General features: G+C 49.7%; 2 non-coding genes across 2 annotated transcripts; both read right to left on the minus strand.

Annotated features, from left to right (window-relative positions):
• Positions 1 to 11969: 11969 nt before the first annotated feature.
• On the minus strand, positions 11970 to 12076 carry LOC147747501 (U6 spliceosomal RNA). The gene has a single exon (XR_015300331.1). It is a non-coding gene; the product is annotated as a U6 spliceosomal RNA (small nuclear RNA).
• Positions 12077 to 12769: 693 nt separating this feature from the next.
• On the minus strand, positions 12770 to 12876 carry LOC147747502 (U6 spliceosomal RNA). The gene has a single exon (XR_015300358.1). It is a non-coding gene; the product is annotated as a U6 spliceosomal RNA (small nuclear RNA).
• Between the last annotated feature and the right edge of the window lie 11372 nt (positions 12877 to 24248).

Raw genomic sequence — 24248 nt, forward strand, 5'->3', positions numbered from 1 at the left:
TAGGAAACCCTATCCCACACAATTCCCTCAGAAATTGGAACTGCTGTGATGTTCCCAAAGCGGTACAAAAGAGGGTGGTGATGGACAGAGCATCTGAACCAATCGGACACTCACACCCAGTCAACAGATCTGGGTTTAATCCATCACCGTTCTTTAGTCCACTCTGCCACACGAGTTCAGACATGGCCATATGCAAATCAGTCTGACCCTGTGCCTCATGCGAAGAGTCCAGCTCGAACTGCCAAGCCATGCCTTCCCTGGACCGTAAAAAAGCTTTCAAGGACCGGTTTCTGGCATTACAGCCGTCTTCAGCCAGGCTTGCTTGAATCCAGTGGCAAAGTGAGCAAGGGACTCACGTCTGAGCATACCCTGCCAACTTATGGTAAACAAAGCAGTACAAAAGGGGGTGGTGATGGACGGAGCATCTAAACCAATCAAACACTCACACCCAGTCAACAGATCTGGGTTTAATCCATCACCGTTCTTTAGCCCACTCTGCCACCCCAGTTCAGACACGGCCATATGCAAATCAGTCTGACCCTGTGCCTCATGGGAACAGCCCAGCCCGAACTGCCCAGCCAAGCCATGCCTTCCCTGGACCGGAAACAAGCTTCCTAGGACGGTTTCTGGCATTACAGCCGTCTTCAGCCAGGCTTGCTTGAATCCAGTGGCAACGAGAGCAAGGGACTCACGTCTGAGCATACCCTGCCAACTTATGGCGAACAAAGCTGTACAAAAGGGGGTGGTGATGGAGGGAGCATCTGAACCAATCAAACACTCACACCCAGTCAACAGATCTGGCTTTAATCCATCACCATTCTTTAGCCCACTCTGCCACCCATGTTCAGACATGGCCATATGCAAATCAGTCTGACCCTGTGCCTCATAGGAACAGTCCAGCCCAAAATGCCAAGCCATGCCTTCCCTGGACAGGAAACAAGCTTCCTAGGACCGGTTTCTGGCATTACAGCTGTCTTCAGCCAGGCTTGCTTGAATCCAGTGGCAAAGTGAGCAAGGGACTCAAATCTGAGCATACCCTGCCAACTTATGGCGAACAAAGCGGTACAAAAGGGGGTGGTGATGGACTGAAGTCACAACAATTATTTGTTTCCCCTGAGCCAGTGCTATTGCTCTCACTACAGCAGTCTGACCGGCTGTCAAAATTTGATTGGTTGATGCAAAATGCATTTCAGCGTTTGTGTACAAATGAGATTTGTATGCAATGGGTACAGTTTCTCCTTCATTGAAGGTGAGTTAAGTATACCCGAATAGACTCGCGATAACACAGATCACCACATTGGTGGTGTTTACATGTCTGTGTAAGTGTTTGGAAGCTATCATGTCAGCTTGTAAGGAACATAGTATTTCTGTGTGTTTCTGTATCCAATGACAAACTGAGAAATCAGGTCTAATTGGGTCATAGTAAGGTTTCACTTTTCTGCCTAATCTAAAATGTATGTTCTGCCAAAATTTAGAAATCCTAAAATTGATTGTAAGTTTTTCAGAGTCTTTGGAGGTTGGAGCAGTGCACATTTTTCAAAATATTTTGCTGACAGGCTCTCTCGTTTACTTGAGAGCTCATATCCTAAAATAGGACATTGAGGAGAGCAATTTTTGATTTCTAAACGTGAGAAAATGCCATTCTGGATAGCTCATAAAATATGCAAAGTTAGAGGTAGTGTCTAGTATTGAAATGATTCAAGACTCTTTTACCCCACATACCCTCAAGACATGGAATTCCGCTAGGCTTGTTCCCCGCCAATATCTAATGATAACAACCTCTTGAATTTCATTCTGCTCAACATCTTTAACGCCTTCCATGCTCATGATGAGCTGAGATCGTCATGAGGCACGGTGCTCTGGTGCGCATGACGAGCTCAGCTCGTCATGAGCCGTGGAACGCTCACATGCGGGGATAATTCCCCTGCTGAGCAGAGCGTTCCACGGGAATGGGTGCAGCTGTGATGAGCTCAGCTAGTCATGAGCACCGGAGCGACGTGCCTCATGACAAGCTGAGCCCGTCATGAGCATGGAGGTGCTTTGCCCCCCCCCACCCTCAGCACCCCCCGCAGCGAAGTGGTTAAAACTAATTCTATAAAGGGCACTATTAAATTTAGATTCTCTTTAGGCCCTTCCCTGGCATGTATTTTTGATCTAGAAACAGATATATATCGTCCTCTTCTTGTTGTGGATTAGAAGATATTTCTTTTCCTATGGCTGGTGTTCCTTCTTCCTAGAGATTAGCCTTAGTTGTTTTTGACTTGTTTCTGTAATTGATCCGTCTTTTTCACGTCATTCTATGTTTATTTATATCTTTGTCCTTGTCTCCTCTTTCCCATTTCCCTTTTTTATTATCGTTCCTATCGATCGTTTTTTCGTCACAATTATATACAATATCTGGGTAAGTTTTCACCATTATCACATTTCTATCTTTTGTAATGCTGCACAAACAGTATATAGTAAATCCCTTTCAGACTAATTGTATGATTATTTTATATTGCAGCCTTCATAAAATTCCCATGGATGAAACATGTGTCCACTGCTCAGGCTCACTGCATTCTTGGCTACTTGCAACCTGCTCTGGAATTTGTTCTTACACCTGTTCATTGCATTGCCTATCTGCAACATGTACTTGAAGACTTACATTTTGGTTATGGACTTTCATCTCAATTCTGAGAATGCTTTTTACTGATTGCTTTTTGATTATGTTGGTATTCACTGTATTGTGTGTGCCAACCCTTCTATGTCTTAGGGAGGTGGACTTCTAACCCAGGTGTTATCTATATCTTACACATTTAGTAGCAGGGTGTGTTTCTGGGTCGCTTGGCAGCACAATTGTGCTCTTGATATTAAAGTTTAACTTATTTCGATTTTAAGCTCCTTGACCGCCACCTATTTTATTTAGGATGTGCAACTTTATTGTCTTTCTTCTACTGTTATAATAGAAAAGCTATGTAGAATCAGGGTGATGTTGCTGACCTGATCCTATTAACTTTGCCCCCATTCTTTAAAACCATTTCTCCTGGACCCAGATTGCCAGTCTGCATGAGGAAGTCATTCATGGCAAACCTCTTTGGTGGATTTCTACTTATACGGAAAACCACTCTCAATCAACACTTTTGTCAATAATTAGGTGTCTCCATTTGTTGGACTCATTAGATCATCTGAAATGTCCTTCATGGCTTACACCAATGTCACTCATATTGTTTTGTGGCTGTAAAACATTCATTTGAGACTGTCTGATGTGTCCAAGTAACAAACTGCAGCAGCTTGAACATCAGTCAGAGAAAACAGAGGTCATGATCATTCACAGTTCTTCCTCTATTTGGTCATATAAGTGGAAGCTAAGTCAATCAATGTATGCATTTTGCTCTATATCTGGGTGTTGAAACCTGACTGGGCTTTGATGGTACATCTGAGGCTTCAACCCAATTTGATATTATGATAGGACTTATTCCACATATTTGGGCCTATTTGCCAAAGAATTTTTGAAAATGTAATGCACTTCTGTAGCACAAATGTATGTACTTCCAAACGCTATTTATGGAGCTCTAGGCAGACTTCTCTACCTACATCTGTTCTATCTTTAATACCATGAAATCTGCTTGTGTAAGTCCGAATTAATGTGGAAGGGTAGAAGGGGAGTAGCTGGAAAAGTGGAATACATTAATATACTATAAAATGAGTGGGGCAAAGTGAAAATTACCTTGATGCATAGGGAAGTTACGCAAAGAGAAAAACAAACCTGACCGGCTCAAATCTACTGTAGTCAAGCCTCAGAGTAGGAGATACACCACACATGGCCATTCACAGGTTAGGTCAGGGAAAGGAGGTGATAACAATAACAAAATATAGTTAAAAATAAGAAAAAATGCAAAAAGGTATTGAACATACAAAAAAGTTTGTTGAAATAAACACTTGGAAAAAATATCTATATATAAAAAAAGAAAAAAGAATGACATTTTAAACATAGGCAAAGGTAGACTGCACAAACAATTGCTTCACCATGTCAGTATATGCTGTCTGTAAGGCAGGTGATTTGTAAGGGGCTTGCAGGGGTTGGGGAGCAGCTAAGGACTTAAAGAATTGCATGCTATCCAGCACCATGAACACCACTGCCACCTCTCCTCTTGGATGGCATTCACAAAAATATGATCCCAAGCCTTCCCCTCCCTTCCTGTTATGTTTGTCAACCCCAGTGTGTCTTTTTCTTCTTCCCCCCCAAAGTACTCCATGAGGGGGGCATGGCCAAGCAACATGGCCAACAGGATGTGAGCTTCTGAGCTCCTGAACAGTTTTCCCCCTAACGCCTGCTCAAACTCAATAAAAATGATCTATGGTAGCCCAATGCAGCCATCCGAGTGAGGCGGACGGAGCACAGCGTCCGAGCCCTGCTGGAGCTGGGGAGCGACCCTAAGCGAGGGACCCGGACCAAGTGGGGGAGTCAGGCCAAGCAGCCATGTAATTAAGGACATAACAGATAGCTGGGGTGGGGCCCACGCTGTTGATGCACCCACCTGCATTAAACCATGGGATGCCCTGCAGACCCTGGAGGCTACCCAGTAGGCACAGCTGGAGCTGAAAAGAGATGTGAGGGGGCTAGCTGCGGGTGACACCCCACCTGGAGTCTGCTGGGTGTCCAAGGGCCGATGCTGCAGTCTGCAAATGATCTGTGCCTAATAAGCAACCTATGCAGTCCTTGGCAGTGGGGGGGGGGGGGGGGGCACCCGGCGCAGGGTGCCGTCATCTCCTGGGTCTCCCTTGGGGACACTATGTCGCAGCAGCGGAGGGAGCCTGCCCCTGGTCAAGAAGGGGCCAGCTATGAAGGACTCCAGGACACTGGCCTGCAAAGCCTGCATGCAATAGACTGGCAGAGGGTCCTGAAAGCCTCTTGTGTTGCCCCCCAGCCATAACGTGTACTGGATGGGCCTGGGGCACACCCCATCGGAATATGCTGGGTCCACCATTGTGATCTGAGGCATCCTCACTATCATTAATCTGGCCCTGCCTGAGTAGAACTGTTAAGGCGAGAAGTGTGCGCACTCTACCAGTGGGTGGGGGTTTGGCCCTACAGCAAGCTGTTGTGCTGTATACTGGTGCTGCTCAATGATATGCCCTGCACCATCTATCTCCTCTCTGCCCCCAGTCCCATGGAGCAGGCTGAACTTGTCTGGACATTGGTGAGTGGAGTAGCGGGGGAGTATTTATGACCACATTGCAGCGCTGCTGAAGTGGTGCTGTTGCGCCGCCCCTCCTGAAATTTCCTCATGTAGGAGCTGCATGATAGATTGACCCCAGTTGGGCCCCGTATACACCCCACACTAGACCCGTTTGGGGATATCAGAACTTCATCGCTCCCTGGTAGGGTGCCCTTGAGCTGCCACAGTGAACCAGAGACACCAAATCAGCCATAGGCCTAGCCAGCATCCTTGGATCTCCTACTGGGGGAGGGAGGGGGGGGTCACTAGTACAGACAGATGTATATGCCTTGCCAGGGACTGTGTAGGCATGTGGATGCCGGGAAATACTGACCATTGGTTGGGTGTACCCCCACCCTGACAGTGTTACAATGGCTGAGAGCCAGCCCTGGTCTGCCCTGGCTCCCGCGGAGGCTAGCTTTGATTTAATCAGATGGGTACTGCATGTGTGGTGGTGGTGATGACGCCTCTCAGGGTTCCCCGTATGACTGGGAGATCCCTCCCTGCAGCGTCATCTCCGCAACCCCCAAACTGACCCACTTGCAACAGCCTGAAGGGGCGCAGAAACAGGGGCAAGGTCCCCGATCTCGAACTGCTTTATCATCATCCAATTATCTAACCATCTAATCATCACCAAACATCACTCATCATTTCATCACTCAAGTAAGCGCGGGGGCAGCGGTGAAAGACTAAGAGGGCAAAGCAGAATGAGGTCTGGAAAGATCAAGGGCTCACCAGAGTTAATTCCAAGTAAAAAAGCAAAGACGAAAAAGGGAAACAAGAAAACAGACACTGATGGCCCAACATCCCCCAGAATGGAGCAGAATCTTCTCTCTCTAACTGAGTTACCATCAGGTCCGGCCAACACTATACCAAATCAGGGGCACCCAAAGGTCCTGCTCCAAGTGCCACCGGCTACCGAGCCTCCTACTAGGATAAAGCTCCATCAACCTAAAATCTATGCAAAGTTCGAGTTCCTAAAGGACGCAGGCTCAGCCATCTTCTCGCGCAACAAGCATCTCCAGGGGCTGCAAACCCCGCTGTCACCTCTACCGCCGCTGGGAAAATGTGCACCACTGCGCGAAACTACCACCAGTACTACAAGCACCCTGGCCCAGGGAACCCCCACGGCCACGGTTGATCCTCATCAAAGTGGGCCCCTAAAGCACAAGTCCTCAAGTGCAAGCGCATCACACGAGCCCCTAGTGTACTCTTCTGCATTAGGAAAGCCAGCTGACTCTATCTGCAAACAGCAACTACCATCTGCACACTTAGTCAGTTGTACCTCAAGACCCCCACCGGAGGAGATTACAACTAACCCAAATTCCACCTCTGAGGCGAAAGAAGCAGACAAACTCAACAATCAGGACCCCCCAGATATTTGCTCAAGTATGGGGTAAGCAGGGGCTGACCTACAGCCGCCAACAACGACAAAGATCCAAACTCCGGCCACTCCCAAGGTTATCCGATTAGACCAGTGCGGACACCTCAGGAGTCCCAACCACAGTACTCCTACTAAAGCCACCTCGGCTGGCACAGGTGCCTCACCACTCATAGAACTGCGCAACCATGCCTCAGCCCAAAGTTCCTTGCGCAGCGCGGCATGGAGCGCGGCACTCAGACAACACAACTCCAGTCAACATAATACCAGCCGAGAAGCTGAATGCAGGGCTACGCCGTCTTACCCGAATGTACAAGGGCGAGATGATAAGTCAAAAATCAACAACCTAGACCATGAAGACTTGCTCTCCCCCAACTCATCTTTGGTTGATAACATCACCACCAACACTGCCCCAAATGCGTATCCCCAATCTGCAAATGAGAGAGAGCAGGGAAAAGATCACAACACCGGAGCCTGGACCTCTCAATTCTCAATTCAGCTAGCCGTAGAGGCCCTACAATACCAATCGGACAAAATGGATCTTCAACTTAACCTCCTCAACACACTGGCAGTTTTCACTGCGGGGATTGACGACAAGCTAGGCAATTTGAACAACATGATACAAAGAGCTCAATCGAACACCTACTTAAGCGGCAACTGCATTCAGGCAGTAGACAAACTAGCCACACTGCCTTCAATGTTAACTGATCTAATAGGGGACATAAAGTCGTTGCACAGAGGCAAAGCTCCCAAAGAAACGGATACCACTAACTCTGCAGAAGGCAACATCAGCAGCAACTCATCTGACACAAACTCAATTGGCCAGGAACTCTCCGCAAAGGAGGAATCCACTCAGAAGAGATTGGAGTCCCCAAAAAAACTTAACGCAAAACAACGACGACAACAAAAAAGAAAAGGATGCAAGCAAAATCTGTCGACAACTACAATAAAACTCTTCCCTATATTGCTGCATACGCAAAACGGAAGGCAGATGGTAGCAAAACACATCTAACTGAGATCCTTGTCTTCCACCCGGAATACACATCGAAAGGGCAGCAGGACGTGCTGAACAGAGGTAACATTCTTAAACTGATGAAATGCGTCCCCACCTTGGGGGCCTAAACTCCAATGACCTACTTTCGGTAGAATTCCTGCCCCCTCCGAACGCAAATAGCCAGGTGGCGACCAGGACGACTTCGTCCTAATTGCATCAGAAGCAGTCCAATTCAAGAACTGGGGCATCAAGCTTGTTCCACTACAAAGACCAGCCTACCCCTCGCCACTTTGCAGAAGAAACATCTCTGAACCAGCGATGCAAAAGGCCAACCCCTGCAGTGTACTAAGGGGTGTGTTGGGAAGATCACCGACAAAAAGGGAGAACAACACTTGGCAGCTACCACTGGATAGGCTGCCAATGACAACCGGCTTGGAGCCAGTGTTCTCAATAAGCAGACACAACTCAGGCCCAAGGAATAATCAGCCTTGTACACTGACCACTGCCAACCCCCAGCGAGACAGCACGCCAAATAAGTACCCACGCAGCATGGGGGAATGGGTAGAAGAAAGTACAAGGAAGGCTTCTCATTCAAACTACCCGCTAGTAAGAGGAACATTGTCCTGAACGATTTTTACATGCCCCGAAGAGCTATGATGCTTGCAACAAACAGGAGAAGGCATCAGAGGAAGGGTGCCAGCTTTTGGCATCTGTTAATGGAATATAAATGGCTTATCCACAAAAAGGATGAATCAGATTTCATAAAGTATATCTCCCAATTCGATATTGTAATGTTGCAGAAAACAAAACACATCCCGGGTTTCACCTGCTTTTCAACTGCGGCGGCCAGAACCAACAAATTTGGACATCAGTCAGGAGGTTTGGCAACATGTGTATCCACCACATCAATATCCTCGGCGGTCCAACTGGTTTCACTAACATCCTCAACCTTATCCGTAAAGATTATGCTTCAGCTGGGCATCAAAGAAGAAGAAGTCTGCTTTGTCAACGCATATGTTCATCCCAAAAACAGAGCCAAAGACTCAAGGAACATCTTGAACCAACTGGTGGTGCATGTGACCCAACTGGAGAACCCACTCCTCTTCTTGTCGGGGGACTTCAACCAAAACCTACTTGGCTCGTCAACAGAAGATGAAGCTCTGGCTCTTAATAAAATTTACAGCATACCAGCACAAAGTTCCCTTTCAGATCAGAGAAAGTGCCATAACAACGCTCTTCTCCAAGACTTAGAACATCAAAATCTTCGTGCGCTAAACGGCAGATTTCAGACTGACTCCCCTCCAGTAGCTTCTTTCTACTCTCATAGAGCCAGTTCCATCCTGGACTACACTTTCGCTAGTCTGGCACTTTTTCCATACATCCGGGAATTCAGAATGTGGGATCAGGGGGAAAGCGACCCCCGCCCTCAGGAAAGCCAGCTGGCAGCAAAGACGCCAACGGCAATCAGGCCAGACAACACATTGGGGGAGATTTACACAATTAACCAAAGGAAAATCAAATGTTTGCCAACCACCACAACCACCCTGGCTGAAACTGCCCTCCAACTGTACAACATACACACACCAGATGCAGTTGGGTTTATTTCCCACTGGGAGCAATACACAGATTCACTGGTAAACAAACTGGCAAGAAAGACCGCCCCAAAAGGCAACCATAACACAGAGCACAGTAGAACTAGCCTAAAGAAAGGACAAAGGACACTACTACGCTCACAAAAAAGAGCTGTAAATCTATCCTTACGGAGGCTAAGAGCAGCGCCCCAAAACAAACAATTACGAGTAACATTGAAAAAACAAAGGGCTGACCACAAACAGACAAAATGGGAAATAAAGAAAGACATAGAAAACGAAGGTTGGGCAAAACTTTTATACGACTCCAAAAGCAACAATAGCGCCCGCTTTTGGCAAACAGTAAACAAGATCCTACGCCCAGAACACAAGGACCTCGTTTACACATTGGGGAAAATCAGTGGATCAACTACCTCGGCAGTCATTTCAACGACCCCTTGGGACTGACAGGGGCACAAAGAATCACAAACGCAGAGCAAGCACCCGTAACGACCATGGCAACACTGACAATTCCAGGAGATCAATTTTAACTCAGTGTTACCCCGGTACCATCTGCGGGCCAGCAAATTGCACTAAAAAAAAAACAGATTTGTAAGGGCAGGAAAGAAGGCGCTCCAGGCCCTAATGGCATCTCGCCAGCCTTGTTCAAGGAGAAAGGCACAGAATGGGCCACCATACTACAACCTTTATTCACAGAAGTCAGACTCCTAAACAGAATCCCAGATTCCTGGAGAGGGTCGACGATTGTCCCCATTCACAAAAAGGGAGACAAAATGGTCCCTGATAACTATCGTCTAATAGCCCTACTGGACAATGAGGCCAAATACTTCACTGGTATAATCTTAGAGGAGATTGTGACATGGGCGGATTCAAAGCAGATAATACCATGGAACCAGGCGGGCTTCCGGAAAAAAAATGGAACAACCACCAACATCCTGGCTATCTCGCTGTTAATTGACAGAGCTAAATCAAAAAAACTGCAGCTGCACTTGTGCTACATCGATTTCAGTGCAGCCTTTGATAACATTGAGAGAGGCATGTTGTGGCAGAAACTATTACAATGGGGCATACCTCAACCGCTTCTAAATATGCTGAAGTTACTTCACTATGACACCTGGGTGCAGGTGAAGCTGGGAAGCGGGACCCATCTGTCTTCCAAAGTCAGAACAACCAAAGGGCTAAAACAAGGGTGTGTGCTGGCCCCAACTTTGTTTAACCTTTTTATGGCAAACCTATCAGCCTGACTTGACATATGCAACTCCCACTCTCCGAGGCTGGGAGGAAAAACCCCAAGTAATGCCCCGGTTACTTACTGGTAATCTTCATTACTCCGAGTATAGTCTTCCTCGCCACATGATTTACATAGTGAGCTTTAGCTCCACAACAGAACCCTCCAAAGCAAAAGAAAAACACCTCCCACCCCCTCCCAACATGGCCGACCAGTCCCACCTGACCTCTATAAGAGGCGGACCGGCCCAACCAACAGCCTGATCTACCAAGCAAACAATGAAGCCGATAGCCAGACAGGGAGGGGGGGGGAGGGAACTCATGTGGCGAGGAAGACTATACTCGGAGTAATGAAGATTACCGGTAAGTAACCGGGGCATTACCTCCTCGTTAGTCTTCCTCGCCACATGATTTACATAGTGAGCAAATACCCAAGCCAACAAGGCTTCATTGACCACCATAAAAACAACACCACACGGTGATGCAGAGAAACCAACCCAAGGTTGAAGTAGACTAAATGACAAGAAAACAGGGATCACAGGAAACCTGAAATCAAGACCTAAAGGAAAAGTAGGCCAGCCAGGAGCCGCAGCACCTGTACTCCGAACGGCCCCAGCGAAGTCCCCCGGGACCGAAAGAGACCCCTGAACAAGGAGGGGGACGACAACGTCGACGCCCAACAAATCTCCACAGAGGAGACACCCTGAAGGGGGCCCAGGACACCGAGCCACTCCACGTGGACCGACCCTGGACCCCCGCCGGATCCACCGAACCCAGCGAAGCGTAGGAAAGGATGATAGCCAGCGGAAGCCAGCGAACCAAGGTGGAAAGAGGGCTAGTGGCCCGAACGAACCGGGCCAAAAGACACAAAACAGGCCAGCCCACCGGGAAAGGAAAGACGTGCGGCCAAGAGAAGCCAAAACAGCACGCCGAACAACCAGCACGGACAAGAGAGGAACCTCGTCGGCAGGGAAAAGTGGTAAAGATACCACCCGAGTCCGGGGCCCCAGGGAAGGAACCCCGGGAAGGACCCGGGGGACATGCCGGAGGAACACCCACGTCCGGCGAAACCCGCAAGAAGGGAGGGGAGCGGAGGAACGACCCCCGCACGCCCCTCCGCCCAGCAGATACCACTGCCACCGGGGAAAAACCACCCAAAAGGTGAGGAACCGCAAAGCCACCGAGGGCCGGGGCCCAAAAGGGCGGACCCCGAAGAGCTCGTAGAACGAGAGAGGGATTATTGAAATGTATTGCGATTTATATAGCGCACGTATCACCCAAAGGCATCAAGGCGCTTGCCTTGGGAACCCGTCCTGGTATTCCCCTGTGAGATAACCCCAGCAGGATACAAGGTGAAAGTCAGGCATCCCGCCGCAAGGGGCCCTAGTGGAGATTAAGCAAGCTATTGCCCAGAGTCGCAGAGTGTGAACACGTGAGTCGAGTAGGCACCGGAATGAGAATTATCGAGTCCATGGAATTTTTTAAGCCCAAGACCCACCAAGGCGGGGAATTGAACCCTGGTCCAGGACCAATCTCAGCTACCGGGTCTGCCGCCTCTAACCCCTGAGCCACACATCTCCACTAATATGGAACCTTTCACGAATTTGCGTGTCATCCTTGCGCAGGAGCCGTGCCAATCTTCTCTGTATCGTTCCAAATTTTGTATATGTGCCGCCGAAGCGAGCACTGGAAGACCTGCGGGAACCCAGCAGCAAAGCCACAACCCCCGAGCAAGCAGCGTCATCCGCTCCAGAACCAGGCCTGCACAAGGAGGCAGGCCAGCCGACAAGAGCCGGCTCAACACCGACGCCGAGAGCGGGGGACCCAACCACGGTACGGGAAGATCCGGGATCGGCCAGGAGGCTCGAACCGCCAGCTCGCCAAAGGAGAGGGAACCCGGGGCGGTGGACCCCGCCGGGAACCAAAAACAGGAACGCACCATGACATGCGTGGCAACCACGCGCGGGTGCCAGGCACATCTCCTCTGCAACGTTCCAAAATAAGTCCATGCGCTGCCGAGTCGAGCACCCAGGAGCACCCCGGCCCTGCCCAAGCGAATCCAGCCGAGGACCCGCGAAATCAGAGGGCACGGGGGAAACGCGTACATCAGACCGAAAGGCCACGCGAAAGACAGGGCAATAAGGACCCGGAAGGAGGAGTAGAACCCGGGCAGGAGGGCCGAGTCCCCCTCCCAGAACCTATCCACCGGAGGCAGACCGAGCCGAGGCACCAGGCGCCGAAACACCACCGGGACAGGGCGAGACAAGGCAACGAAGGAAGATCCGACACAGACGAGCCGCCGCCACAGAGCCGGACCCCGGGGGAAGGATGGCCCGAAGGGACAGGACCGGCGAAACCGACACTTCCAGGGCGACTGACCCGTTTTATGGAACGCCTCACGAACATGCGAGTCCTCCTTGCGCAGGGGCCACGCCAATCTCCTCAGAATTGTTCCAACTTTTGTATATGAGTTGCCGAAGCGAGCACGGCCAATACATGGGGACATCGAAGCACAGGTGCCAAGGCGGCAGGCCAGGAGGACTGCCAGCAACACCCGAAGCACGAGGAGCTGCGCGACCGCCGGAGATCCCAACGACCCCCAAACGACCCGGCGCCAAAGGATGGCCCCCCCCCTGACTGACCCAGAGGGAAGTACCGGGTCCTGGCACATGACCCCCGAAGGAGGACAAGCCCGAGACAGGAACCGAAGGGACCACCGCACATAGAGCAGGGAGCCGACGGAGGAGAGACACCGCCTGACGTGACGCCTCACCCACGAAAAAGACGAGGCCGGGCTGTACAAATGCCCAGACAGGGAACACCAAGACTCCCTCCCGGCGAAGAAGATCCACCAGGCGGGTCATGAGCACCGGACCAACCCACGGGCCAGAAGGCAAGCCCAACAGAGGCACCCGCAACCGAGAGTGGGAACCCCCACTCGCAGTCCGGCTTCCCAGGCCAACCCAAGGTCCACAGAATAGACAAGGGAAGGAGTTGGCATCCGAACCCGTCGGGAAGGAGGGACCCCGTGGAAAGACCGCAAGACCAGCAAGACCGGCCACCGGCCAGCCAGCCCGAAGATCCCAAGAACCGTGACAGCCACGTCCCAAGACGGGACGGAACGGAGGCGACAGTCCCCTTCCCCCCCCCCCCCCAGGGAACCCCCAGGAGTGAGAGGGCCGAAAGCCAGGATCCAGGGGCGAAAAATGGAGCGGCAGTACCAGTACGAGACCGGAAAACCGAAACCCGGGCCCGGGAGCCAAAACCTGACCGCCCCGACCGACACCCTGAAATCCGGGTGGAATGGCCGAAGGACCCCACCCCTGCAAGGGCGGGTCAACGGGCGCAGGTAGAGGAAGGGATCCCGGAGACTTGCGTAGAGAACGCACCCAGGGAAACCCCGGGAACAACCCCCGCCGCCGGAGGAGGTAAATGCAAGCTCCAAACAGGAACGAAACACTAAGTAAGCATGCCATCCCAGCGTAGGGGCCCTGCCACACTTCACAGTAGCGCAACTTGAGACAAGACCAGCGTACTACACCCCCGCAAGGGCACAAGGCGCTTGTACGACAGCAGCTGTGGACCCCATCCCGTCTAACCCCCTGAGGCGAAAACTTTCACCTTGGGATACCTCTACAGCATCGGCAGGATTCGAACCGTGGTCTGTGAGGGCTGTCCGCACCAAAGGCACAAGACTAACCTATGAGCTATAGCTCCTTAGTCCCGGACACCCCCGAGGTGGAGGCCAGGCAGCCAAAGCATTGTGGGGGCCGAATGTGGAGAAAAAGCAAGCAATTGCCCAGAGAAGCAGAGCGGGACTCCATGAATGGAAAAGGCCCCGAGGCGCGACTAACCAGGACCCTGGACTAAATCGAACCCCAGATCCGCCGAGGAACCGAACCCAGGTCCCGGGCCAGACCACTGCCCCTGGGCCTGCCGTACCCACCAGTGGGCCATACTCCCCCACCGGGGCCACCGAGAGGGAGACGATGCCAGGAGGGGGCGGGGCACCCCGCCTCGCAAAGGCCCCTAGAAGGGAAAGCGCAGGAAAACCGGGGGACCCCTCAGACGGCGACAGAAGGGGGGACACATCCGCCACCCCGAGGGGACCAGAAGGCACAGCAACCCAGCAGTGCCAACACACTTGAGCCCGGCGCATCCTGACGGCCCATGCACAGGAGGAGAACACGGCCTCCCAGGGTGCCAGAAGAAGTACTTCATAATTATCGAGCAGTCCCCACGCCGTTCTACGAAAAGAACGCGCCAAGCACTCCTGAGCCAAAACACAAAACAGAAGTGCACTGGCAAACAGAATCCATAGAGATGAAATGCACTCACAGAGGATCGTAGAAACAGACGCATTGGCAGGATTCGAACCCAGGCCTGTGAGGGCTGTCTGTTCAACATTGCGCCCTAGCTCCTTCCCACGCAAGCCGCGTCCAAAACGCAGCGCCAGCAGGAGAGGGCTGTGTCAATCAATGGCCGCACCTGGTGGCAATCAAACCCCGCCCCTGAGAGGCGGGAGGCGCCCGGACCAACACCAGCGCGGCAAACCGCCGCGGCCCGTAGGGGAGAACGAAATGAAATGCACGAAGGGAGGCGGCCGCGACCAGCGCCGCGCCACCGAGACCCAGGCTGGCCGGAAAGGAGAGCCAGTGCAGAAAACGAGGTAGGACCGACCGGTACGTGCTGCACGCCGAGGCTCCTACCCCGGCCAGGCCTCAGTGCAAGTACCGCCGGTAGGAGCGTCGCGCTAAAGAACAAACGCCACACATAGACGTACGCAGCAATTTATGGCAGCCGGGAATAAGGCACACAACCCGGCCCGCCTGTTTTCCTGCACGTAGTGCACCCAGACAAAATCCCCGTACTTAAACAGCACATTTCAGAGACTTCACCCAGAATTGAAGTCATTCATATCGTAGGCTCGGGTACGAACCCGGGGAAGTGCTGCTTGCATCTAGGCTGCCCGAACAGCGTGCGCCACTATGCATTGGGATATCTCCATGGGCAAAGGCACGTGAATGAACCCCTGCCCGTCCACGGGTGAGGCACAACACACAGAATCTGCGTACAAAATGCACGGCAAACATTTTCATCCACACATGCGTCCAGCGCATTGAATGCCACCGGAGCCCCAGCACACACACAGGGGAACCAGCGCCGGACCCGAAGCCCACAAACGGGCAAGGACCCTTCAGTAACGACCGGGGGAGACACGGGCATGTACAAACACTCCACACCCCCGGCCGCCCCCCCCCCGTAGACCCTTGGCACGCTAGAGCAGCACCTAACCGGCCCCACAGGACCGGGGGAAGGAAGAGGGGGGGGGATTAGTAGGCCTAAGGCACCAGGGACCGCTAGAGCAGGTCCTCCACCCTAAACCCCAAGGGCCAGCTCACGCCGGCCCATCTTACCTGAACAGCGCCTCTGGAGAGTATCGCGCAGAACAAAAAAAACAGGCTGTTGGTTGGGCCGGTCCGCCTCTTATAGAGGTCAGGTGGGACTGGTCGGCCATGTTGGGAGGGGTGGGAGGTGTTTTTCTTTTGCTTTGGAGGGTTCTGTTGTGGAGCTAAAGCTCACTATGTAAATCATGTGGCGAGGAAGACTAACGAGGAGGTAATCTATTATACGCGGATGACGTGGTACTACTTAGCCACGCACACATTGGCCTCCAGAAACTGATGATCGAAATGCACAGCTACGCAATGGAAAATAACTTAAAAATCAAGCTAAGCAAAAAGCGTACGAAGTCGATCAGCACCAATAACAAACACCAGAAGCCCTGGACTCTGGGCGGCCAAAAAATAGAGTCTTCACGCGAATATAAATACTTGGGACTCATCTTCTACACCGACGGCTCATTTATCTGGCAGATGGAGGAAACCAAAAGAAGATGGGCCTTGATCGCCATCACACTGAAAAATCTAGCAAACCAACTAGCAGGGCCAACCCTGACACCATATTTAAATGTCATTCAGGCTAAATTGCTCCCCTCAATTTCCTACGGCAGCGAGGCACTACGAGGTGGAGACTCCAGGAACCTAGATACCATCCAGGTAAAAGCATATAGAACTCTGTTCTCACTTCCGTCTTACACCTCGCCTGCCCAAATAAGGCTGGAGTTCGGCCTAAAAAAACAAGACCTTGCAAGACAAGGAGCCTACATTATCTGCTGCCGCAAACTCTGCTCTGCCTCCAATGACACCTTAAACGTGATGCTGTGGCAAGACATACAAAGCAGGGATGTATCTCAAGCACGCTCCTACCTGAAGGCAGCATTGGGGGCTGTCAAGGCTTCCGCACTCTGGGCCAAGCAACTGGGGCACAACCCGTTTAAAAAATCGGTTTGGAAAAACGTAAAGACTCTTTCCCTAATAGAGGACAAGGCCGCCTTTTCTAAAAGAAACCATGCGTGGATGACATTGATCACGTTCAAAATCCCTGACACCACAATTTTACTTCAGCCAGTGCTACCCAAAAATCACTAAACTGAAGTTTTTGAAATACAGATTGGGGATCTTGCCTACCAGAGAGTATCAACCACCATGGCTTAGGAGCAATAGCAATGAAGTCTGTCCGCTCTGCAATCTAGCAACGGGAGACATACTTCACATGACCTGTCTTTGCGAAGAGCTCCAACAAGCCCGCCGACAGCTACTAAGGGACCAGTTTAAGCAGATAGGGACCAGCACGCGCAGGCAGGTTGTGCTTGCATGCTTGAACCCTGCGAACACAAAACTGAACTGCAGATACGTTAAGTTTCTCATCACGATAGAGCAAAGACTATCCAATCTACAACCCGCGGCAAGTACTGGGTCCGGCACCTAACTGTCGAACTGTGGGCTACAAATACATAGCCCGCCCCGGCCTAGGGAATAATGCAAGACAAATACTCTCGGTCCCTTACCGCATGGACTTCGATAATGACAATTATACAGACTTTTTTATCACATTTTAAAAATGTGTTTAAATGCAACGATTGTACTGGTTTTAATTAACTATACATATTAAATGTATCTTAACTTATCTTACCTCCCTACACTAGTAGGGGCAGATGAGAACAAGGTGGGAACCTGTACAGTGGCATGCCATTGACCTGGCCTGGAAACCCCAGATACTGTATAATGGTGCTGCTCAATGATTTGCCCTGCACCATCGATCCCCCTCTTCCCCCAGGTCCATGGAGCAGGCTGACGTTGTCTGGACATTGGTGAGTGGAGTAGCGGGGGAGTGTTGATGACCACAAGGCCGCACTGCTAAAGTGGTGCTGGAGGGCCCCTGCTGAAATTTCCTCATACAGGAGCTGCATGATAGATTGACCCCAGTTGGGCCCCTTATACACCGCACACCAGACCCGTTTGGGGATATCAGAACATCATCTCTCCCTGGAAGGGTACCCTTGGGCTGCCACTGAATCAGAGACACCAAATCAGCCATAGGCCTAGCCAGCGTCCTTGGATGCCCTACTGGGGGGCTCATTAGTACAGACAGATTTATCTGCCTTGCCAGGGACTGCGGAGGTATGTGGATGCCGGGGGATACTGGCCATTGGTTGGGTGTACCCCCACCCTGACAGTGTTACAATGGCTGAGCGCAAGCCCTGGTCTACCCTGGCTCCCGCGGGGGCTAGCTTTGACTTAATCAGATGGGTACCACGTGTGGTGGTGGTGACGTCTCTTTGGGTGCCCCGTATGACTGGGAGATCCCTCCCTGCACTAGTAGGGGCAGATGAGAACAAGGTGGGAACTTACACAGTGGCATGTCATAGACCTGGCCTGGGAACCCGAGATACTGCAACAGCGACGGCTCGTGGAGGGAGTTACGGTGGGGCAGGAGGGTGGGGAGGGGGAGGGGCAGGGTGGAGGTTGCTAAAAACCGGCATATGGATAATTGCAGGTAAGTAAACAATTTAATTAATAAAACGAATTTCGTAGTGCGCCTTGCATCGCAAAATGCAATGCAGTGCGAGCTACGAAATTCGTTCTCTTTTGTGTACTTTAGACACCCCCGAAGAAGGGAGTTTTCTCCCGAAATGCATTGGGTGAATGAATAAACATGTGGCATGAGGAAACAACAATTCTCCTGTGATTTTTACAACGCCAAAGAGCCAAGGACAATGGATAGAATGAATTGAAAAGAAAGCAGAGCAAAGAAAGGATAAAATGGAATTGGTTGAAATTAAGGAACAAATAATACAATGATTACGAATGTAATTCATTAAATTCAGTATAATAGGTTGTGCAGCTATGCAGACCGTAAATGAGTCTCCTCCACGTTTTTTCTCTTTTTTTTTCTCTTTTTTTCTCAAGGCAGCATTATGCCATGTTAAGTGGCTTAACACTGCCTTGTACATAAGGCGCAGCCCCTATCGCCACGACTACGGCAATATAGGTGACGTTGTGGTGGCGATAGGGGCTTGTACATATGCCCCTGGGTGTGTACTGAACCCAAGCAACTGGGACTCTCTGAATTCTTTATGATGGAAAGAGCCCATAGGGTGCTAGGATTCTCACTGAGACCGATAACTGCCAAGAATTCCTAACTACTGTGACAGGAACTGTATACTCCGTGCTTCCCGCTAAAGGAATTCTTTCTCAGCATTTAACAGAAATTGAGGGCACTTCAGTACATGCTACTGTACCCAGCTAAACTGAAAGTTCTAGCGCAAGGGAATGCACACTTCTTTGAGATCCCTAAGGAAGTGTGGGACTGTCTAGGGATCCAAGGGGAGGTAATACCACGGCACTCAGGCCGCAACCAAAAAGGTACATGGGCACCCGTGCCAGGAGAGGGCCTCACCACTGCACCCTCCCCATCATCTCGTTCATGTCTTACATGAGGTGGAGCACTGGGACGAGGAGCTGGCACTGGCCTCCATTGACCCAAAAAAGGTGGACTGTGGCTATAATCTTGAGGTACTAATCGTTATGGGTCTAGGCCGACGATACTGAGGATGTGTTTAGTTATGCTGCACTGGCCCCAGTGCAAGAGGACACGTGCAGCAAAGCCACTCGGAGGCTCAAACCCTGGAGAGAGAAGCGCAACAGGACTCTACCTTGTTACCCCTGTTCACATTAACACTTGAACCCCTGGCGATATGGCGCATCCTTTGTGTGGGACTGGGACTGGGTTATACGGTTGGGTGGCGCTAGCCACATCATCTCACTCTATGTGGACCATGCACTTTTTTATGTTGCCACTCCAAGTGTGGCACTGCCCCGTTTGTTGCTACACTTAGAGGACATAGGGAACCTGTTTGGTCTCCACCTCATCTGCAATAAATCCTTGTTCTTTACCCTTTTCAGCACTTGTCCCCATGCCATTATATTGCCTCCCGACTCCGGGCCTCCGATGGGAGCTGGCACACTTTTGTATCTGGAAATTTTTGTGGCCCAAAAGGAGTCACATCAGCTGTGCCTTAATGTGGACAAGGTTGTTGATCCCCTGTAGAAATCTGTGGCCTTCTGCAACACATTGCGCCTTGCAATGATGGGCAGACTACCAGTGTCCAAAATTGTGTTGTTGTCGTGATGCTTGCATGCACTGCAAAATTTGCGCTGCTCCATATCCCAGAAGGTCTTTAAACAGTTGAAGTCTGTACTTACATCCTTATTGTGTGCTTGATGTCACAGTAGAGCGGCCCTGGCTATATTGACCCATCAGTATGAGAATGGGGGCTTGGAAGTTCCAAGGCTTGATCTGTACTATTACATCATGCATCTACAGCATGTGGTCCGGTTTCTAGGCAATGGGGACTATAGAGAGAAGCTTTTACTGTCAGGATCAATGGCAGCACACCACATCCCTGTGGCGGTAATGGAGGGTGTGGAGGTCACCAGGGACCCTCCCTATGTTGTCTGTCAGAGGGTGTACATCTGGCAGCACTATGCAGAAGTGGTTCTAAGGCACGCCCCTTTCCATTGTGAATTCTCTCTATGGATACTGGCATTGGTCTGGCAGATGATGGCCAACATTTTCTCTCAGGCTTAGAAGGACGGTGGGTGTGCACAGTTGTGGGACCTGTACCCGGGTGAGGTTTTCATTATGTGTAAACAAGTTTGGGAAGACTTTACACTTGCGGAGGAACATTTCCTGCAGTACGCTGAACTGACAGAGTTGGACAAACTTACTTGGCACTCACTCCTCATGGAACCCCAACCCATGAGTACACTGGATGTATTAATGTCCTGTGGGTGGTGCTGAGAAGCACCTGATCACACATCTTTATAGGGCAATGAGGTAGGACACAGCTGGCCCATCACCCAGGGCTCATGCTGCATGGGAGTCGGACTTGGACTCTCCATTGGATGACAGTGCATGGATGAGTATCTGTGAACTTACACACTCAGTGTCTTGTAACACCTGCTATAAGCTGGTGCACTATAATTCCCTTCATAGTACATATATGACCCCCACAGTTCTACACCCTCCACCCATTCAGATAGTTGCCCGCACTGTAACATCAGCTGGGTACATTTTTAGCATGAGGGTGCATTGAAACAAAAGCACTGCAAACACACTATTGTGTTCCTTTGTTCTTGTGCTTTTGTGATACATTTTTGTATGGAATGGTGCATTCACAGTGAATTTTTACCACAGATAATGTACAATTAGGCAAAGTGGCATAATGATGGAATTTCAGGAATTTCATACAACAAGCCTAATGCAAAATTCAGAAAACTACCCATATTACGCTGAAATATTGCAAATTTTGCCCAGAGTTAATGTTTATTCCATCCCTAGAATGAATGCCCTGGTTCATTATGTTTTAGGATTTTTATACATTACATTTTAATTAGTTTTCCAACAAGTTTTTCAGAACTAGAAATCACAACCTCCACCATCCTTACTGTAGCTCCACCACCCTAAGTAACATCATCAAAGCCATGGCAAGTTTGCCCTCTCAGTACCTCAGTTGACTCAGCTAGTCACCCAGGCTCTTGAATTAAGTAATCAATTTTCAAATGTTTTACATTACATAGAGCCCTTAATGTTTTCGGATATGTGAGCTCCTTAAAGTCTTTTTGAAAGTATTGCAGTAGTGGCCCCCATTGTTTAGCCAAGTCTTTTATTTCCCCTCTCATCCCGTTAGCCAGTTTTTCCATCCCCAGCAGCCTCCACAAGCCTTTGATACATGATGCCTCTGAGGGTAATATACTTTGTCCCCACACCGCTAGTAGTGCTTGCTTGGCAACCAATAACAGTAGGGATATAAGTTGTTCTCTCCTACCCCACCAAGGGGTAGCTGTCATCATCTGGGCAGGTTAGCTCCAAACCTGTAATCTGGTGTATCACAGAGAGGATCCTGTCCCAGAACCCATGCATCCTTGGGCAGATATGAATTAGTCACCCCTCTCCCACACATCCCCTTCAGTATTCTGCTCTATGATCTTTATTCATCTGAGCTAAGCACTTCGGATTATAATGCCAAATATATAACAGTTTGAGAGTTGTTTCTTGGTTGTATGTGTGGCCCCTGTAGTTGCCCTTTGAAGAATCTCCTGCCACGGATCTGTGTCAAGGGTAATGTGTAATTCTTTCTCCTTTGCTCTCTGAAACATGAGCTTACCTGTGTCCTGTCGTCTATTCAGCATGAGGTATATTCTGATACTCACGTGTGTAACATTGGAAGATGTGATAAGATATTTCTCATAGGACATCAAAGGTATTGTCACTCCCTGTTTAACATCTGTTCGGAGGAGCCAGTGGCAAAGCTGCCAGTATTACTGTCTCTCCCCTTCCGGGAGTCCAAAGTTATTGCTCAGCTTGTTGAAGTGTTTAATCTGTCCTCTTTCAAACATATCTCATAGTATTTTACATCCACTCTCATGCCAGATCCCAAAAGGTTCTCTATTTCTCACCAGTGAAAAGTCTGTGTTGCCCCATAGTGGGATGAAGGGTGAGGGAAAAATCATAAGCCCCTGTTTCACTGCCTATCTATCCCAGATCTCTAATGTTGCCCTAACAGGGTATTTATATAGTGTGGGTATTCTCAGTGCCTTTCGACTACATAGTACTTTCAACCATGTACCACCCCTTTTTTAGTCTCTCGCCGAGTAGTTTATGTAGTGGAGACGGGAGGCGGCGTGATATTATGCTAGATTCAGAGCTCCCAAACCCCCATCCCAGGGCCTGATAAATCCCTGGCCACAGGACATTCTTGCTACCTTACCCTGCCAAAGATAATTCAGTCAAGCAGGCTGTAGATTCTCAATATAATTCTTGGGGATGGAAACGAACAGGATTTCAAAGAGATACAATATTCTGGGAAGGATTGACATTTTGAATGCCACTATCCGCATCAAGAGTGGTTTATATTTCCAGTTTCTAAAGTCTAGTTTCACAGATGTTTCAATCTGTGGGGGTTTATTTCCTTAGTTTTAGGCAACATTTTTGCAAGGCTCACCCCCAGGTATTTGATGTGCAAAGTGGCGTATAGGGCTGAGTTAAGCTGCTTCAGCTGATCCACCAATCAGTCTGGGACGGATAAATTAGGAATCATTGATTTTTTTTAGAATTACTTTAAACTCTGACACAGCCTGAAATGCAGTGAGCTCTGTCAGGAGCTGAGGGAAGGAATGTCTTGTGATAGTTAGTGACACTAGGATGTCATACACAAACATAGTAAGCTTAACATTCTGCCTTCCAAACTGAATAAGATGTTTCTAGGGATTATCTTTGATTGTTTCTTGGACACTCTTGATTCATCCCTCATGAGATGTGCACCCATCTAGAAATTAGATTCTAGATCTAGACCCTAACGTGGACCTTGAGGACCTTATACCTCACCAACAGTCAGTGAATAAATAAGCTACCAAAGCCCATCCAGCGATTTACATTGGCAAGAAAGTCCCATTCTATCCTGTCAAAAGCTTTTTCAGCCTCCAGGGAGCCCAGGACTGACCGTTTGGCCCAGGTTTTGCCTATATTAACTAGATGTAAAGGCCTTTTGGTATTATCATTAGCTTGGCGTCCCAAGATGTAGTCAGCTTGATCCGAGTGAATGATATTCGCCATCACCGATTGAAGGTGCAAAGAGGTGATTTTGGTGAAAAGTTTGACATCAACGATCAGTAGTGATATCGGGCTGTATGATCTACAATTACTATTGTCTTTCCCCAACTTAAGTGTAACCGATATCGTAGATTCTGCCATGGAGGGCATCACTCGCCCCTCCTGTGTCATTGCCAAATGTAATTATACAAAAGTGGTAGTAGGGCAGGAGTAAACATATGTAAAATCATATTGTGAAGCCATCAGGGCCTGGCTCTTTCGTGTGTTTCAGTTAGCGATCGCCTCTAATATCTCTTCTTTAGCCAGTAGTTTATCGAATTTGCCCCTGACCGGTCAACTCCCTCCAAGTTAGACTGTCTCTCCTGACATTGTGTTGGTTGCTACATGTAAAGGGTCGAGTAGTATGCCCTAAAATATTCCGTCTTGTCCTGGTCAAGTGTGTGAAGTAACTCATCTGGACCCTCAATTTCTGTGATTGTGTTTCATGTTTGCCTGACCCTCAAGAGGTTCACCAGTAGCTTGCCTGATTTGTTGCACCATGTGTAGATTTTATTATCCAAGTTTCTAAGGAACTAGGCTGCCCAGTCCTTCCCAAGCATTTTAAGCTGACCCGGGTCATGATGAATTTCCTCCAGATCTTTTGGGAGTGTGTGCACTTGGGCTCCCCATCTAGAACTTTCAGGTTGGACAGGAGTTTCTGATGCAAATTCTCTCAGTTTTTCAAGTTGTTCCAAAGAAAGTATCTGGTCCAGGGGTCCCAGGGCTATATCTCAATTCCAAAAGGTTTAGAGCAACCAAGGAAGAATGCTCAGAAGCTCTGGACCATAGTAGCTTCCAAAATG

The sequence above is a fragment of the Lissotriton vulgaris genome, chromosome 1_1 (genome assembly GCF_964263255.1).
Source record: "Lissotriton vulgaris chromosome 1_1, aLisVul1.2, whole genome shotgun sequence".
Classification (NCBI taxonomy): domain Eukaryota; kingdom Metazoa; phylum Chordata; class Amphibia; order Caudata; family Salamandridae; genus Lissotriton; species Lissotriton vulgaris.